Below are 16,394 nucleotides of genomic sequence, written 5' to 3'. Positions count from 1 at the left end.
TGGAGTTCTATCTGTCTTCTGTGGGCTGCCTCTTCTTCTGCTTGTTTCCTTCGGTGGGCCACCTCTTCTTCTTCTAGTTTTCTTTTGTGTGCTGCCTCTTTGATTTGTTCTTCTCTTTCTTTCATCTCCATTTGTCGCCTGTGTTCAGCTTCTTTGAATTGCTCTTCGGCCTTAATTTTTGCCTTAGAAGTCATGATTCCTGTTTTCTTGTGTTGGGGTGCCCTCCGGTGTTTATCCTCTGAACTGCAGGTTCTCTGTTGCCTCCTGAAGTCTGCCTAGCAACAGTGCTTTTTTCCTTTTCTCTCTCTAGCTAATGTTCAATGAAGGGAAACCAGAAAAACCACTTTATTGGCATGCATATAAGTGCTGGTACTTGCCTCCTAATGGGAGGGCTATTGCATGACAAAAGACCCTTAACAGTCTTCTCGCTTAACATGCAAACCACAAACTGCTAGAGAGAGCAGAAAAAAAAAATTCTCTCTGGTTCCCTTTTAAAACCAAACTGTTTCTCTCTGCTAAAAAACCCTTAGCAGAGAAAAGAAAAATATAATATTCCTACTGGCTTCTGGATTCTGTCTATCTCCCGCCGCTGCTACACCATATCATAACCTTATTCCCAGATCTGGACCTTAGCGTCCAAAATATGGGGGTTAGCATGAAAACCTCCAAGCTTAGTCACCAGCTTGGACCTGGTACCTGCTGCCACCACCCAAAAATTAGAGTGTTTTGGGGCACTCTGGTCCCCCTGAAAAAACCTTCCCTGGGGACCCCAAGACCCAAATCCCTTGAGTCTCACAACAAAGGGAAATAATCCTGATTCCCTTCCCCCCTCCAGGTGCTCCTGGAGAGATACACAGACACAAGCTCTGTGAAACTACGCAGAGTGATTCCCCCTCTCCGTTCCCAATCCTGGAACAAAAGCCCTTTCCTCTTCACCCAGAGGAAATGCAAAATCAGGCTAGCAATTCAACACACAGCTCTCCCCTTGATTTCTTCCTCCCACCAATTCCCTGGTGAGTACAGACTCAATTTCCCTGAAGTAAAGAAAACTCCAACAGGTCTTAAAAGAAAGCTTTATATAAAAAAGAAAAAAAAATACAAATGTTCTCTCTGTATTAAGATGATACAACACAGGGTCAATTGCTTAAAAGAATATTGAATAAACAGCCTTATTCAAAAAGAATACAAATCAAAGCACTCCAGCACTTATATTCATGCAAATACCAAAGAAAAGAAACCATAGAACTTACTATCTGATCTCTTTGTCCTTACACTTAGAAACAGAAGATTAGAAAATAGAACTACTTCTCCAAAGCTCAGAGACAGCAGGCAGACAGACAAAAGACTCAGAGACACAATTCCCTCCACCCAAAGTTGAAAAAATCCAGTTTCCTGATTGGTTCTCTGGTCAGGTGTTTCAGGTGAAAGAGACATTAACCCTTAGCTATCTGTTTATGACAGTATATACCAGAATTTCTCCGCAGAGTGTATTCTGGATCTGAAGTAGACCTTCTCCTTGGCTCCAAGGGATCTCTGGGGTTTTAAGAGCTTTGTCCCCTGCCCTTTCAGTAGCCCCTTCTTCCCAATCCCCTCTTCCTAGAGAGGATGGTGTCCTGAAATCTGAAAGATAAACCTTCTAGAGTTTCCCATCACACTCTCCTGTGGGCTTCTCCCCAGATGTGATCTGGGCCTCAGAATGCTAATGCCAACTATTCTTTCATGTACTAGGTAATAACATGAAAGGACTCCATGTTTCTAAAACTAAACTGGCTCTTTATTAAGAAAACTCTTTACAGAGATGCTGCTCCTGCATCCAGCCATATGCATACAGAGTGACTTCCTCAGACTTTATCCAATTTCTTTCCCCCATAACCTGTGCAAGAGGTTGCAACATACTCCTGTTTCTATCATGTGTTATGTATGTGGATTAAATAATTTTTCATTTTGAAAGTAAATTTCATGCTTGGGAAAGATATGCCAGTCTACAAGAATAAGTTCTCTATTTAGCCACAGAAAAGGCCAGGTTTTCTCATGGCTGTGCTTGAACCCAGCCATAAGGAGACACTTTGAGGGATTACAAAGTCGTTCAGTGTTCATTCCATTCTCAGTGTTTCTGTTGTGGGTCCCAACGATAAGGCCTGTTCTTATGAAATGGGGTACTTGTCCAGGAGAAATAAACCCAAAGCCACTAATTCCTTTTTTCTCATAACATCGATGGTAGCAATATTTAGACACTACTGACCTGGGTTATCTAGAGTCATCCTTTCCCCTGATCCTTTTTTTTAATAAATAATTTCCAAGCAAGGCTTAAAACCATGTCCTTCCCTCCCAGCATTGCCACTGAAAGTCCCTAACGCCCAAAGGTGTCTTGTATCTCAGTGAGGCACCTAAAAATGGATGGAAATGGTGCTAAATGGTGCACCGAATTCTACCACCATTGCTCTGTGACATCCAAGGACGGATCAGTCAATTCAAATGTTAAGATTGTAGCAAAACTGGGTTAAATGTGAGCCATTCTTTATTCTGGCCACAACCACAATCACTATCACTACAACAGATGTATGTTCTATTTTCTCTACTCATTACAGTTTTGTCAAGAGAAGGAGACATCCATCAGTTCCAAGATGACAAATACTAATGAAAAGCATTACTCAAACTTTTAGCAGTGAGAAACCCAACAAAACCCTCTACTCAGAGTTTCCATGTGCACCTTAATAATATTTGTGGGAGCACTAATCATCTGTGCTGTTTTGTCATAGCTCGAAGCCCTGTTGCTGGGAATAATCATGGTCATAAAATGCTAGTCAGTGTGTCCCAGCCATGAAGGTGGAGTCTGTCTAGTGGTTACAGCAGGAAACTGGTGGTCAGGATTCCTGGGTTCAGTTCTTGGTTCTATCAATGAATTGATGTCTGCAAGTCAATAAGACCAACATTTTCAGAAGTAGCCACTAATTTTGGGTGCTGTTCCTACAATACCTGATAGTCATGGCACCCAGAATCAGAAGACATTTTTTGTAAAATGGGCCTGAGTCTCAGCTTACTTGTGTATAGACAGGGCATTTATAATAACTAACACATCTGGGTCTATCTGCACTGCAGCAAAAGACCCACGTTGGAGCTGGTCCCGAGTCAATTGACTTGCACTTGTCGGGCTTGTGTTGACAGAATAAATATTGCAGTGTAGACACTTAGACTTGGGCTAGGGTGACCAGATGTCCCGATTTTATAGGGACAGTCCCAATTTTTGGGTCTTTTTCTTATATAGGCTCCTATTACCTCACACCCCCCCGTCCCGATTTTTCACATTTGCTGTCTTGTCACCCTAGCTTGGGCCAGGGCCGACCAGAGGATTCAGGGGGCCTGGGGTCTTTGGCGGTGGGGGCCTCCCGCTTCAGCAGTAATTTGGAGGCTGGGGGTCCTTCTGCTCCGGGACCCGCTGCCAAAGTGCCCCATAGACCCACGGCTGGGGCTCCCCACCATTGAATTACCACTGAAGACCTGGCACTTCGGCAGGGGGTCCCTTTTCAGTGGTAATTCGGCAGCAGGGGGTCCTTCGAAGACCCAGAGCGGAAGAAGTTCTGGCTGCCCGGGCCCCGCAAGAGTTTTCCAGTGCCCCCAGAGTGAGTGAAGGACCCACTCCAGGGGCCCCGAAAAACTCTCGTGGGGGCCTGAGGAAAATTGCCCCACTTGCCCCCCCCGGGTGGCCCTGGCTTGGGCTGGAGTTCAAGCTCTGAACCCCACAAAAGGGACTCTCTCTGGAGTCCAGGGAGATTAATGATGAATCCAGGAAGCTGAATAGCACATACCACCTCCTCAGCCACCCAAGAACCTGCATGGGGCAAAATAAAGCAAAAACTTCCCCAACCAAACTTGTCAACCAGAGGTCTGGGCTCCACCCTGAGCCCAAATGTATACACTGCTATTCTGAGCCCCGCAGCCTGAGTCAGTTGACCTGGGCTTTGAGGCCTGGTGCCAAGTTTTTTTTTTTTTTTTTCTGAAGTGTAGACATGCACCTTGAGGTAATGAGGCTTTGATAAAAACTCACTTTAAGAGCCTCGTATGAAAAGAGACATCTATGTGCAAAGTATTCCATTTATTATTGATGATGAGGAAATCTACAAAAGCTGTTAAAAATCAAATGGCACCAACTGTACTTGAAAGTGCTGAGGGGTAGCAGACCTTCCACTGCCTGCTTAAAAAACAAAAAAAAAATCACTTTGTTCTTCTTCAGATTCCCTCCTTAAAACTGTCCTCTGCCACAATGGCCACAGAACGCTCAAGAACAGTTAGGCGGCTGGTGCCCTGGGACTGCTACTTATACTGATTACAATCTTCTGACTGCTACTTTGTGCTCTACCATCTTTGTTGTATTCACCTGTGGCCTGTAATCTGAGATTTAGGTTGTAAACTCTTTGCGGCAGTGATTGTTTCTTTGCTATGTGTTTGTGCAGTGCCTAACACAGTGGGTTTGGAGCCTGTAATACAACTAACTGGCTTTCTAATCCACACGTGGTCGGATTATTCTAGTTTTCCTGGTTTATTTGGCCTGTCCATGGTGGCGTGTGGAGCCCACCGGATAGCCCACAGCTCTGCCCCTTCTGGCTGCAGCATTCCACATGGTCAGAGCCTCAAACCTTCCCTCCACCCCACGTGAAGGAGCCCCAAGTGCCCCCCCTCATCCGGAGGGGCCCCAGGCATGCCGAAGCCCCGAGCCTCCCCTCCACCTGCCCGGAGATGCCCCAAGGCCCCCCACCTGCCCGGAGGAGCCCCGGGCCAACTCTCTCCCTGGAAAAAAGTGCCTCACTCTCCTCCCAAAGAAGCTTTTGATATACCCATGCAGGTTCTGGGGCGGCAGAGGAGGCAGTATCTGCTACTCAGCTTCTTGGGATCATCAGTAATCTCTCTGAAGTCCAGAGAGATTAATGATGAATCCAGGAAGCTGAATAGCACATACCACCTCCTCAGCCACCCAAGAACCTGCATGGGGCAAAATAAAGCAAAAACTTCCCCCACCAAACTCCTCAACCAGAAGTCTGGTGGCTGTGGCAGCACCAAGGGAGGCTGAGCCTCCCCTGGCCTATCATACCTGCCACCCATGTGCCTGTTTCTGCCTATCAGTGTTTTGATGTTTCATTCATCTGCTGTTCTAATTTTCCCCCTGCAGTGCAGCCTCAGTAAGCTGTTAAGATATAATATAGGAGAGATAATGTAGGAGATTATTGTATTTCTCCATCTATACACGTGACACCCATTTTGATACTACTTCATCCACTAGGCAGAGTCTCATTAAAAATTAGAAATAGAATCATCATAACTCATTTTCATTACATTCCTAATACTGTGTTCTTGTCCTTGGTTATGTGATGAATTAGCTTGTGAATATGATTGTTCCGTTGCACTCTAATGAAGTATGATAGCCATACTCAGATTACCTTTTTATTTCCTGCCACCCCATGCCCTTTTCCATTTTGCTACTGAAAAGGAGGCAGGAAAAGGGAGAAATTTGGGAGAAAAGAAACTGGGAGGCAATGACATTTTTTAAAAATGTTTTGGGAAAAAAACAACTTTTTGCAAAAATTTTGGATTTAAAAAAAAAGGCACTTTTTGAATTGTTTAAGTATCTCTACTAAGCACTGAATCTGGTAGGCCCCCAAACTGGTCCATTATTTTGTGATAAAATTCAGATCTTCTAGAACATTTAAAGAGCACCATGTAGAAGAGTCCTGAAGCTCGGAAAATGCTCAGCTCTGAATATCTACGTGCTTTAGTCTCAGCAATTTTTGGAAGCCTTCTCAAATCGGCAAGAAGGTTAGGCAGTGAGAGGCCTTTCAAGTGCCCTAAATGCTACCTCCGGCTTTGGATTATTAAATTTACAAAAGACTCTTGATCTTTTTCCACAGCTTTTCTTCTTTTATTTTGTTAGCAGCAGCCATATCCTCTTTTGTATGGTGTAGTATTGTTTGACTTAGGGTGACCAGACATCTCAATTTTGGGGTCTTTTTCTCATATAGGCTCCTATTACCCCCCACCCCATCCTGATTTTTCACACTTGCTGTCTGGTCACCCTAGCTTTGACTTCATATTACTATTATTACTTATGGCAGGAATACGTTGTGACAGAATGTGCCCCGATCTGTGAAGTCACCACTGATAGTGGAACAGTTTGGATATGTTGTAAAACGTCTGTGGCTCAAATCCCCAACTCCAATGAAATCAATGGCAAGATTCCCACTGACTACAATGGGACCCGGATTTCTCCGTGTATCTGTGAGTGTACCTGTGCATGTATGTACAGTCACTTTCATTAGTTACAATCCCCTCTTTCTGAATATAAGAGTTGTGTTATTTACCATACCTGCAAAGCAATTCACTCTAAAGCCCTCTAAGCTGCTTTTAAGGATCATGGAGCATTTAACTATGCTCCCCCATCTATGACTGTCTCTGAATAGCTGAAAATGAGATACTGGCAAGGACTATCACCTATATTCTAAGTGGCTTCCTCCTTAATTTGTTGCTTTCAGAGAACAAGTCAAAAAGAATTATCAGGTCTGACACAGAACTAATCCATTCACTTTTAACTCAAATATGCTTAACAGAGCGAAAGGGAAATGGAGTATTCTAAAGACAGGGAAGTTACCTCAGCAAAAGAAAGATGATTTCATAAGTACTGCTGCTGATATGGCAGAAAGTACTTTATTAAAGGAATTATTATTTTGACCTCCAAACAATTCACTCTAAGAGGCCATAAAAAGCAGATTTTAGTCAATAAGTGAGTGTTATTAAGATAAATCCATAAAGAACAAAAATCATAAATAAAAATTGGTAAGGTTGCAGGGTATGAGCACAGCTACAAAATATTTCATTTCTGCATTGTTAGCAATATCCAGATAAATATGGAATGTGCACAAAAACTAGAATCATAGGACTGGAGGGGACTGTGAGAGGTCATCTGGTCCAGTTCCCTGCATTCATGGCAGGGCTAAGTATTATCAAGACCATCCCCGACAGGTGTTTGTCTAACCTGCTCTTAAAAATCTCCAGTGATGGAGATACCACACTCTCCCTAGACAATTTATTCCAATGCTTAACCACCTTAATAGGAAGCTTTTCCTAATGTTTAACCTAAACATTATCTAAATCATTAATGAAGGTATTGAACAGAAGTGGACCCAGAACTGATCCCTGTGGGACCCCACTAATTATACCCTTCCAAATGTACTGTTAACTACTCTCTGGGAACAGTTTTCAACAAGTTATCCAGCCCCTGCCCCCATAGTAGCTCCATCTAGGTTGTATTTCCCTAGTTTGTTTATGCGGTCATGCGAGACAGTATCAAAAGTCTTACTAAAATTTAAGATATACCACATCTACTGCTTCCCCCCTATCCGCAAGGCTTGTTACCCTGTCAAAGAAAGCTATTAGGTTGGTTTAGCTTTGTTTGTTCTTGACAAATCCATGCTGACTGTTGCTTATTACCATATTATCTTCTAGGTATTTGCAAATTGATTGTTTAATTATTTGATCCATTATTATTGGGGGTTACTGAAGTTAAGCTGACAGGTCTGTAATTCCCTGGGTTGTCCTTATTCCCATTTTTATAGATTGGCACTATATTTGCCCTTTTCCATTCCTCTGGAATGTCTCCTGTCTTCCATGACTTTTTGAAGATAATTGCTAATGGCTCAGATATCTCCTAAATCATCTGCTTAAATATTATAGGATGTATTTCATCAGGCACTGGTGACTTGTCGACATCTAACTTGTCAAAGTAATTTTTAACTTGTTTTTTCCCTGTTTTAGCCTCTGATCCAACCTCATTTTCACTGGCATCCACTGTGTTAGATGTCCAACTGCTACTAATGTTTTGGTAAAAACTGAAACAAAAATGTCATTTAGCACTTCTGCCATTTCCACATTTACTGTTATTGTCCTCCCCGCAACTGAGTAATGGGCCTACCCTGTCCTTAGTCTTCCTCTTGCTTCTAATGTATTTGTGAAATATTTGCTTGTTACCCTTTATGTCTCTAGCTAGTTTAATCTTGTTTTCTCCCTTGGCCTTTCTAATTTTGTCCCTACATACTTATGTTATTTATGTTCATCCTTTGTAATTTGATCTAGTTGCCACTTTTTGTAGAACTCTTTGTTGAGTTTCAGATCATTAAAGATCTGGTTAAGTCAGGGTGGTCTCTTGCCATATTTCCTATCTTTCCTACACAGTTTGCTCTTATGCCCTTAATAATGTCTTTGAAAAACTGTCAACTCTTGAACTGTTTTTCCTCTTAGACTTGCTTCCCATGGGGTCTTACCTACCAACTCCCGCCATTAACAAATGTCTAAGCTTTGAAAACGGTTGAAGCAGACTGTAAGAGCCTTGAAATAAGAAGAGCTAGATTCTATTTCCAATTCTGACAATGGTGGTCGAGCAACAACCTTATGTTCACTGTGTCTCAGCTCCGCCATCTGTAAAATGGGGAGGTTTTACTTTCCTATCTCACTCAGAGCCCGTTGGACTTAAATAATTAATGCTTGTAGAATGTGTTGGGATCTGAGGGTGCAAAACACAACAGAAGTGCAAAGTATTACAGGCTCTCATTATTAAATCCCCAAGGATGGTTTGTTGCATGCAGTCATTCATGACAAAAAGTTTGTTTTTCTCTGGCACGTAAGAAAGTGATAAAGTAGGACTTTCTTCTTCAAGTTTAGATTGAGTTTTCAGTGATCAGAAGAACAGAAACTTCTTTCTTCTCTGCACTCGTTGGCTTTGAGCCATCTTCATGAAGCTGTTGCAGTAAACATCATCTGACAGTATGTTACAATCACATCAGCACTGTGAACCATAACTTTTTGATGAAGTTGTGGAAGGGTGCCTACTAGGTATAGAATGTACATAGAGTACTTGATGTGTTAAATGTCTGTTTCCAACAGCTTGACATCCTAGAAAGAAAGTGGATAATTCATTTCCATACATCTTAGCGCATTCTTTTAGAATAGTGACAGCAGAAGCAAATTCTGTTTCCATGGGTTGCTGGAGCACCTTCCTGGATGAGAGATAATTTGGGAAATGCTGTGTCTGATTGCAGTGTGCCATTTATAGTACTTAACCTGATAACCAAGGAAATGGATTACAAAAGTAACGCTGGTCAAATAAAATCAAACATTTCTCCCCTAAAATAATTATACATGAGATTACTCCTGCTATCAGACCTTCCCACTCATATTGGTGGGTCCCTTCTTATGAAACTCTGGATTCACTGCCATTCTCATCCCCTGAAAAAATTGTCTTGACCCCACGAAGACTGACCACCCCCATCTTTGTCATACCCATTGCACTAGAGGCTATGCCACTTGTGAGCTCCCTGTACAGCTTTTGTTCCTTTATTTTGAAATGGAGGAAGCTCTGGGTTCCCTCTTGAATTGAAGCAAATCAGGGTAATATTTAATTTGATTAATGAGACTTTTGTTCTATTTTTCTGTTTCAACATGTAGTCTTTGAATAATATTAATCAGGACTGCTGCATTCATTTACATGAAGGGCGTTTATTCGTTGTTTCTCTCTCTCAGAAAAGATGGAAGAACACCAATATAAGAAAACATCCCTAGGTAAGTCACAATGTGTAAATAGTACTGCTGAGAGCATAACATGGGCTTAGTTGTGCTATCATACAGCAAAGCCTATAAGGAGACCATATTTGATGCAGATTAAAATTACTACAGCAAACATTGCAATATGTATGTGACACTGATAGACTGGCCAACATGTGTATGACCTACAACAATTTATCAGGAGGCATTAACAATTGTAATCAAGACAATCTACTTGTATGTGAATTTCAAAAACATGTACTAGACTAGCAATCATCAACTCATTCATTTATAGTAATAGAAATCAAAGGTAGATGCTAAATGTATTTGTGTTTACTTATATCTTGTTAGAAGTTTAACTATGTAACCAGATTAGCTTATAGATGCTAATTCCCTTTCATGTCTTAATTGCCTTAATTATGTATGTGACTGTGTCCAGTTAACCTTAAGATCAAAGATGTAACATACTCCAGGAATACTACCTAATATTATCTGTCTTCAGATTATCTATCTCTGTTATAATGAAGGACTGGTTAATTGCCTTATGTGAATGAGTATAAATAGCTTAACTGTGTATGCATAGGACACAGAAGATTAGCTTCAGTGCAAAGGTTGGCATCGCCTAGTCTTCCTCCAGGAGGAAGGCCCTGTTGTGACAACTTCTGTGAGGAAGCTTGTCAGCCTTCTAGAAGAACTATAAAAGAGAAGCCTCTGACTGTTTCTGGAATCTCTAGTCTGCTTAAACTTTGAACAGGGAAAGTATAAGCTGTAAGACCGAGATCTTCCAAATTAATATTTGGAATACCCTGGAAAATGCATGGAAGGACTTGAAAACGTTTTACACCTGGACTGCCTATTGGAATATAATCCTTTAAATTGATTCCAGAAAGACTTTTACAGATCAGCAACCTTACCATCTTTGCTTTAAAACTGATCTAATGACTTTACACATATTTGTATGGCTATTGATCTTGTAACCATTTGCAACTCTCTGCTTTCCTTTTCCTTTTATTATTAAACTTTTAGTTTTAGTTACTAGGGATTGGCATCAGTGTGATTACTGGGTAACATCTGAGACTCATATTGACCTGGGGATAAGGGTCCACATGTTTGGGATTGGTGAACCTCACATATGGTGAATCAAGTTTTCAGTAACCCCTCCCTATATTAGACTTGGTTGTTCAGATAGGAGTCAAGGGCTGGAATGCCCAAAGAAGACTGTGTTTAGCAGCTTGTTAACCAGTGTGGTACTATAGAAGCTGTTTTGTTACCAGCTTAGTGAAACTAACTGTAGAATAAACCACAATTTTGGGGGGATTATCTGCCCTATTTCTTGCAGCCTGCCTTGACTGTGGCATTCTCAGTGTGGCCCATCCAGACACCCGGTCACAATGTACCTTATATCATCCCAGTCCTGCTTTGAGACCCACATGGGTGCACCTCTGAGCCTTGCATGGGGCACAGGCCTATGAAGTTCTCAGTGGAGGATCAAACCCAAAGTGTGACTAAATTATTTAAGTCTCAACATATTTTAAGCATATTTCTACTAACTGGGATCACTGCAGATTTGATGTCTCCCATAAGACTAGTGGCTGATGTTGGCTGGCCAGGAGAATCTCATAAGGATCAACTGTCTAGTGTCTAAGCTTTGATGTTTACTAGAAAGGACTAGTGAAGACCACTAGACTGTAAAGCAGAGGTCCACTTCTCACTACACAATGAAAGCATGGGATCCCTCTAGGATGACTGCAAACTCAGGGTGAGATTCACAAAGGTATTTAGGCACCTGACTCCCATTGATTTCAGTGGGACTTAGGCACTTAAGTACCTTTTGAAAATCCCAAACCTCAGTGTCTTAGGAAAGATCACTGATTACCATTGGAAAGGCCTGAGACTCTCTGAATCTTAGGAAGCAAGGGCCTGTTATCCACTGGGTTGCTGTTAAACTGCCATCATTGCTCATCACCTACTTGTTTTCTCACAGACACCACTTCTAACCTTGATAAGGACATCTGTCTCATGGGTCCGGGAGGAGTGACCTTTGGAAACAAATTAAAGGCAGCTGATTTGTCTGCCAACCAACTTAGAAGAAATGTTTTCCAAAACTAAAAAATAGTTCCTTCCCTATTTGGGTGACACAGGGATCAGCTGATTTCACAGGAGAAAATCTATACTACCAACTGAATGGAGATATTAGTCCATTTATTATCAATTAAATGGCAATCTCTTTGGGGAAGGGACATTTTCTTACAATGTCTTTGTACAACACTGTCACAGGATGGTCCCCTGAGAGTCCTTTCCAGCCTTAATCACAGACCGCAACCACTCCAGATCTTCTTAACCACCAACCTACTTTATTATATATTATATTTATAGTCAGTAGCCAGCTTCCCCAATTACGTCTGGGGAAAGGTACAGTTCTATACACATCTGCCTTCCTTCAAGTTCCCAATTCTTCTCTGTAGCACGTCCTTCCTGTTTGCTTATATAGTCCGAGCTGCTGAGGGGTTAGTTTCACCCAAATAGTTTCTCAGCAATATCTCTACTTTGTTAATTGGCATCCTTTGCCAACAGCCTATCTTTCAATCAGGTCCCATTTGATGTATACTGGTGGTGATTTGAGTGACAGGGTGCTGAGTTAGCTCCTGCATCAGCACAACCTGTTCCAAGTACCCAACACAATGGAGCTCTGATCCTGCTTGGAGTCTCTGGGTGCTGTTGCAGTACACAAACATTTCTTTCCCCACCCAGTGGGCATGGAGATGTAAACTTATTTGCCTGAACTTGTTTTGGAAAACTTGAAGAAATCAGATTAAATTGCAAGAAATCCTCATTCACTCCTTTTAAATTTGTTTTTAAAGCTCTTATATGCTTTCATTTTATTTATACTTTAAGAAAGTGGAAATGTCCAAAATGATCAATTGCCGTTATGACAAATTCTAAAGTTTTTTCAAAGACAGATTTTACTCATTAAAGACAGGAACACAGAATTGCTCTTTGGCTTTGTGACAGGGGACACTCACCTCTCTTGAATGCATCCTGTTGGCTGGGTGTGAACCTTTACTCCCTCTCTCTGTCTGCTCTCAGCACCCCTTGTAGGCTGTTATCCTCATCAGGTGGGTCTTCAGTGGCCCAACCCTTCTGCCAAATCATACACAGTCTAAAATACCTGAACAAGCCCTTTCCAGGGTAACAAAGGTCCTACAATGACTATCGCAGTGCCCTTGTTGGCATCTGCAGCCTTGTCTCTGGGCTCAGTCCTCGGCTCTTTCTGGGCTAGCTTTAGTCTGTCCTTGCCATTATAGAGCAGCACCTCCAGGGCTTTCAGTCTGGAGACTCTTTGCCTTTAGCTGTTCTGTGATGTCTGAGCTCTCCAGACAGCTGACTACTTAACTTCAGTCCACTTCCAGGGATGGAGTGGGGTAACAAAGTTCAGTGAAGGGTTGGCTCTATCCAGGATCTTTAGCCCCATCTCTGGGCCTTTTTAAATTCTAGCCCCTTTCTTAGGCTTTTAGTAGTGAGTCTTATCTCCTCCTTGGGACTTTGGCCACTCCTCCAGTGGCCAGTCGGGGGACGCAGGCCTGCGCACTACTCTGTGTCCCACCCAGGGACCCTACAATTAGCATCCACATGCCAGTTCCTTTAATAGTTGCTGCTACTATTCCCTGGGCTACTTCCCACTTGGTCCCATCACCTTCTTTGGTTCTCTGTCTGTTCCCTGCTTGAGCAGGGTATCTCCCAGGCCACCTTGCCTGGAGAGTTTCACAGCCTTCCAGCCCTTCCTGACCCTTCTGGTCTCAACCAGCAACTGACCTGCTCAGATCCCGCAGCTCCTTTTATCGGAGCCTGCTGTGCTCTGATTGGCTGCTTGCCTGCAGCTTTTCTAGCAGGCCTGGAGGACCCATCTTCATTTCTCCTTTTCTGAAGGGGACTTCAAAGGGCCTGGTACACCCCGCCACAGGCTTTTAGAAAAATTTAATTTGCCACTTTGTAATTTTATATGAATTATTTAGATGGCCACTGTATTTTATAATCACAGATTTTAACATCAATTGCCCGGGTTAATCCCAGTTTATATTATCTTTTAAGACCCTGTGAAGCCTTTTCTGCTAAAGCTGCTATAGACCCTCTGGTGTAATTTAAGTTGCTCATTCATGACACATGCTCTTTCTTTCCCAAGAAGGGCAGGTGGTTGAGAATTTAAGCATCTCTGGAAAACAAAGGTTGGTGTTCATGAAGGATGATTTTGGAGGAGAGGTCTCTTTGGGTATGTGCCACATTTCTTTCATTGTTGGCCCACAGCAAAGTCCCCAGTGGTTTCTGTGAGTTTCAACAGTATCCGTCCTTAGGTTGAATTTGTTCAGAAAGAGCTGAGCAATGGCATTAGCATAACTTTCCAGCGTATCATTAAAACATCATATAACCCATAAAAAGGTTTACAAACATTAGATTTGCAGTGTACAAAGTTCTTAGTATTGGTCCCTATGGTTATGATCTGATTAAGCACTCCTCCACTTTTGTACATTTATGCATGAGAGTAACCCTGTTGATGTCAATGGGATTGATTCACATGCATAGAGTTTGGAGGATTAGGGCCTTTGTGCTCATTAGGATCCAGTGAAGGCTCCATTTTGTGGACATATATTGTCTTAGAACATGGTCTCCTACTGTGTGTACTTTGTCATGATCCTGCTGAAGGCTTCTGGGACTTTGTAACAAACATTAATGTTTCTATCAATTAAAACTTGTTAATACACGTTTAAAAAACATCTGTCAACAAATAAGAATTTTGTCAAAATTATATTATGGTTGCAACTGCTGTTTAGAGATGATACATGTGTTTTACTTAACATTCCCTTTGGTTCTCTGTAGTCATCTTGTTCAATTTCAGAAGTGAAGGCAATGGCTTGCTCTGCTTCACCTTGAGGCTGTATTTATAAAAGCCCAATAAATGTACTTTTCCAGACGTTTGTTTATTTACTTAGCTTACAGGTAGTTTATTTCCTATAGTATAGAGACATTTCAGGAGCAAGAGAAAATGCCAAAATGGTTTAGATACCATATGTAGCATTATGAACCCCCTTTCAGGCTGGCTGCCAAAGCTATTGCTTGCTTTCCTAAAAGCTAGGCAAGGCTGTGTCATTCTTTTCTGCTTCAGTCCAAATGAATTGATACTGGAAATGTCATTTTCTTTGTGTTCCTCTTGCATCCCTTTATATTTATGTATGTGATGCCATTTGGGTTGCTAAGGTATCTTTCATTCCTGCAGCATATTGGGTTATATTAATCTCCGGTCTAGCTCCAGCGCTGTCAATGGATTGCATCAGAAATGAATTTGACCCATTATATTTCTTTTTGTAACTGACGGGACAATAGCTGACTCTAGGAATATGTTTCAAATGCAAACAGAAAGAAAATGAACCAACGTGACTTGGTTATGCAAATTGCGGAGCTCTTGCTTCAGTTAGATAGGAGAGTGCTCAGTACCTCTTATGCAGTACTCTTCCCCTTACAGAATTGGTCCAAAGGTGCTTGTGCATAGCATCACCATTAACACGTATATTTTTTAAGCAAGGATTATTTGCCATCTGCTTCCTTCCAATTTTGTAAATAGTGTGATTGATCTGCTAAGCAGGAGACTATAACTTCAATCAGCCCCCTCCCCACTGCACTTTTCTTCCCTGTCCAGGAAAGGGAAAGGGTCCTGGACCAAAAAGTGGCTACTGTCTCAGCTGTATTTGGAAGCAGCAGCTGCATGGCAAGTCAGGAGCTGCAGAGAAGCTGAGTAGAGGAACTGTGGACAAAGCTGCGTATGAAACAAGTTCTGACTGCTGGATGTTACAGCTCTTTGCAGGGCTGTGTGGGACTTGACTGGTGGTGGCGGTGCTGCTGTGGCTGGGCAGGGAGACAGAACAGAGGGTCCCAAAGAGAAACACTAAGTGAGCCTGATATGCAATCTCTTACTTGCTTGAAATAGAGACTGAACTGGAGATGGCACCCCAGGCACTAGGCCTGAAAAGCCTTGACTGTCAACTGGACTGCCCCCAGGGACCCAAACAGAAACCACTATTGCTTGACCTGTAGCTGTTTAAGCCTCTGGACCTAGGGTATTTGCAACCTTTCCTGTAACTCCTGTTAAAATACCCTTTCACGTAACCATATGTCTGAGTGGTTAGTGGGACCTATCAAGGGTCCCAATATGTCTACAAGGCCTAGTTGCTGAAGCGCCTGCAGTGAGTGCATCCAAGTCAGGATACACCCAGCATACTACTGGTACCTTGGAAGTTTGGTATATTCGAGAACTGAGCAGCCCCAGTAATTGCTAATAGCCTGTTTCCTTTCAGTGTTTCCTAGGCTGGCACCACGGAGGAATGTACAGGTTAATTTCTTTTGAAACAAGCTACTATGTACACTTACCATTGTAGCAGCCCATGTCCATATTGTGCAAGTGGTGGATCACAGTATAAAGTGCCATGTAAACGCACACTCCCACTCTCTCATACTCATACACTCACGCACGCGGCACAGATGACAGTATCTGTGAGACTGATGGAAAATTTGCACAGAGTTTCCTCTGATAGTCTTGCCTACATTTTTCACTGTTGCCTTGTTTAAATTATGTTTGTTCCATCTGATACTACTCCAGTTGAAGTCAGTGAGAGTTCTATCATTCACTTGAATGGGAACAAAACCAGGCCCTACACTGGCCCTTTAACAGGCAGTGTTTCTTTCCTTTCCTGGGAGTGGATAAAGGGCTTTCAGTGAATATGCTACACTGTAATTAGATTTTCAAAATGCTTTTGGAAATGTTC

The sequence above is a fragment of the Gopherus evgoodei genome, chromosome 2 (genome assembly GCF_007399415.2).
Source record: "Gopherus evgoodei ecotype Sinaloan lineage chromosome 2, rGopEvg1_v1.p, whole genome shotgun sequence".
Lineage (NCBI taxonomy): Eukaryota > Metazoa > Chordata > Testudines > Testudinidae > Gopherus > Gopherus evgoodei.
Note: the sequence above shows the minus strand (reverse complement) of the source record.